We start from the raw sequence: 4,256 nt of genomic DNA, 5'->3' as shown, positions 1-4,256 counted from the left end.
TAGGAGGACTGCTATTTATTCAGCCATTGATAAGCTGATTGAATTGGGCATGAATTCCACATTACTTTTTTTTTCAGAATGTTGATTTTATTATTTTTATTATTATTATTTTATCCCTGTGAGATACAGTTATGAAGCTTTCCTGTTTGAGTTTCAGTCACTTAATCACTTAATCACTTAACTTCCCGTTAGTCGTCGATTTGCTCGAGCGGGCGCCAGTAACGTCTCCATTTGTCCCTGTCGCGTGCTAGTGTAGCCCAATGGCATCTGTTCGCTCCGGGAACATGGAGGGCCTCAAACCGATCGTTCATGACCTTGACAAAGAAGTCTGACCATCTGGTAGGTGGGCGGCCACGCGGTCTCTTGACATCCCGTGGAATCCAATCAGTAACAGCTCTAGTCCAACGGTCGTCTTTAAATCTCATTACGTGACCAGCCCATCTGATTTTCGACACCTTGGCAAATGAGACAGTGTCCCTGATCCTTGATCGTCGACGGATGTCAGAACTCCGGATTCTTTCTCTCATTTCAGTGAAACGTGATATTCCAAGCATAGCTCTTTCTATTCTTCTTTGGGAGACCTGAATGGCGTTCTCATCTTGTTTGCGTAGGGCCCAGGTCTCTGAGGCATATGTTAATGCAGGAAGAACAGTGGAATCAAAGAGATGTGCCCGGAGCCGGAGGTTCTTCGTCCTCTTAGCTATTTCTTCGACGTTCTTGAAGGCGTTCCAAGCCGCTCTCTTCCTCCTGCGCAGTTCGGGTGCCAGGTCATTTGTCATGTTGACCTCTCGACCTAGGTACACATAGCTGTTGCATTCGGAGATGGTCGTTCCATTGAGAGCGAATGGGGCGTCAGGAACAAGGCTGTTTCTCATAAACATTGTCTTCGTAAGATTCAGCTGTAGTCCTACCTTTCCACACTCACGGTCAAAATCGGCCAGCATTTGTGCCGCTTGGCTGATGTTTGGTGTTATTAAAACAATGTCATCAGCAAAGCGGAGGTGGTGTAGTTGCCGACCATCTATCTTCACTCCCATTCCTTCCCATTCCAGTCGTCGCATGATGTTCTCGAGGGTGGCACTGAAGAGTTTTGGTGAAATGGTATCACCCTGCCGCACCCCTCTCTTGACATCAACGATCACTTCTTTGTAGAATGGTGAGATCCTGGTAGTGAATCCGCAATACAGCTCACGGAGGATCCTGATGTATTGGGCTTGAATGCCCTGATTGGCTAGGGCTTCAATGACCGCTTCCGTCTCAACAGAATCAAAGGCCTTCTTTAAATCAATGAACGTTAAGCAGAGCGGCATCTTGAACTCCCGAGAAACCTCAATGAGTTTGGTTATCGTGTGGATATGGTCGATGGTGCTGAATCCTTTGCGGAACCCTGCTTGCTCACATGGTTGTCCTTCATCTAGTGTTCTGCCAATCCTATTCAGGATGACTCGAGTGAACAACTTGTAGATGACAGACAATAGGCAGATCGGGCGATAGTTGCCAATGTCATGGATGTCTCCCTTCTTGAACAGTAGTACGGTCCTGCTGGTTTTCCATTGAGATGGAACCTTGCATTCAGACAGGTAGCGAGTGAAGAGCCGAGCCAGTGTATTGATGAGTACTGACGGCAGGTTCTTCAGGTGTTCAGGTCTGACCTTGTCTGGGCCGGGTGCTGTTTGCTTCTTTACTGACAAAATGGCGTGTCGGATTTCGGAAGGGAGAACGTTGGGAACGACATACCCATCCTGTGGAATTTGGTATGTCGGCAAGTGGACATGGCTATAGAAGAGATTTGAGTAGAAGTCATGGATAATCTTCTCCATTGCCGTTCTGGAGGATGTGATGGATCCATCAGGACGTCGGAGGGCAGTCATCTTGGTCTTATAGTTGGCGAAGGACAGGCGGGCATTACGAATACTTTTCCCAGCTTCTGCCGCATCTACCAGTACTTCCACTACCCAGCCGTCGCCACACTCCAGGATGCTTTCCGGACCCGCGCGGCCGCAAGCGGCCTCGCGACACATCATAAGACACTAAATACCCGTCTTCTGGAATTGTCGTACCATATTTGATAGGGTTCAAATATGGTAACACCTACAAGGGTAATTAGAGGTCACCCCAAAAGCCTCTATACCTCTCGGAAAGACTGGCAAGCTACCGAGAGTATTCCGCCCGCACGGAAGAGCCTGGCAAGCTATCCGCTGTGTATTCGATATGCCAAAACCAGTAACTACAACTGGTCTCATTCACCTGACCCTGAAGGCTTCACCGACATGGCAGCACTGAGAAGGATGAGAAAGGAGAGGCCGACAAAATCTCAAGGCCGACCTAGGCTGCCACAACGAAGGAAGACAAAAATGATCGTCTGTACTTTCAATGCACGTACGCTAGCATCAGATGCATCCATCGAGGACCTGATGGTACAAGCGCGAATGATCAAGTACGACATCATTGTTCGACCGAGACAAGAAGACACGAATCTCACCATGCCGTTTTCGACACTGGAGAAGAATTGTTCCTCGGAACATGCGATAAAAGAGGTGTTGGAGGCGTCGGTGTCCTTGTCAACACAAACTTGGCCAAGAGCATTGATTCATTCGAATGCCTAACAACCCGAATCGGACGTTTACATTTGAATAGATGTGGCTCACTGCCTGCAGTTTCTATCTTCGTTGTCTACGCACCAACATCTCATTATGATGAAAGAGAAATCGAGAAGTTCTACATGGAGCTAGAGAAGTTCTATAAAGAAGACCACACCTTCTACAAGATCATTGTGGGTGATTTTAATGCCAAGATAGGACCGAGAAGATCAGCTGAAGAACTTCACATCGGAACCCATGGCCTAGAATGGAACGAACAGGGTGAGAGACTGTCTGAGTTCTGAGTTTCAGTCATACAATGATAAGTCACCCAACCCTCCACCAGTGCTCATCTCCCACTACCAAGGTTCCCAGTATCCTCCATCCCCATCGCACCCCTCCCTCTCCCTCTATGGCAGACAATCTCCCCCATACTCTCTTTTGTATTGCTTATTATGAATGTTTCTTGAGATTGTGATACCTGTTTTCTTCATGTATTTTGTTTTATTTTATTTTAGAAACAAATACCACCCTCCATGGCTGTTTTTCATCAGAGAATATAGGGTCCACAGAAGTCCTTAGGTCAGCTTTCTGGAAGGCCCCTTGAAAGGTTAATTTTAATTTAAATTTCTTCAAAACTGATGATGTTGAACAATTTTTCAAAGTTATTTACAGGTCTTTTGTTATTTTTGTTGCTATTTTCTTATCAATAGGAGTTCTTTAAAGGGTCTAGAAATGAGTACAGTGTTCAATATGTATTATGGTCTTTTCCTCCAGCCCGTGACTTTATTTTGCTCCTTTAGTGGTTACTTTTACTAGAAGGAGTCTTTTAGTTTAATTAAGTCCAATTATACATGTTTTTCTTTAATGGTAGTAATTTTGGGTAGCATAAGAAATTAATTGACTTTCTATTATGAAGATATTCTCCTTTGCCTTCTGAAAAGAGAGACTCCTTTCTTTTCAAATTCTAGGAACTATCTTGATTTTTTTCCTTTGTTTATTGTACTTCTTGTTCCCTGAAATATATCTAGTTGCAGGAACACCATTCATTAATGACCTTTGTTTTCCTCTTTGACTTCTACTTTATCCTGAATCAAGTGGGTTTTCTCAGTGTGCGTCCTCTGTCCTACCATTCTGTCACATCAGTTACAGCCCTGGACTCAGGCCACGTTTAAAGTACACCTTCAGGGCTGGAGCAATAGCACAGCAGGAGGGCGTTTTCCTTGCACGCGGCTGACCCAGGTTCGATTCCCCACACCCCATATGGTCCCCTGAGCACCGCCAGGAGTGGTTCCTGAGTGCATGAGCCAGGAGAAACCCCTATGCATCACCGGCTGTGACCCGAAAAGCAAATAAATAAATAAATAAATAAATAAATAAATAACATCTTCAAATCTGATCATCTATATCTTATATCTTTATTCTGCTTTAAGGTTTCCTTGGCTAACCTGGTGTCTTTTGCATTTAAATGTTTGTCAGTTTACACACACACACACACACACACACACACACACACACACACACACCTGTTGGCAATCTGATCAAATTAAATGTACAGATCAATAAGGAGAATTTTTACATTTTCTGATATTGAATTATCTGATTCAAGAATATTGCATATTTCCCCAATTATTTAGACCTTCTTTAACTAGTCCTATTAATACTTATGCAGTTTAC

Source organism: Sorex fumeus, unplaced genomic scaffold, assembly GCF_029834395.1.
Source record: "Sorex fumeus unplaced genomic scaffold, SorFum_2.1 ptg000100l, whole genome shotgun sequence".
NCBI lineage: Eukaryota > Metazoa > Chordata > Mammalia > Eulipotyphla > Soricidae > Sorex > Sorex fumeus.
This window is presented reverse-complemented; position numbering follows the sequence as displayed.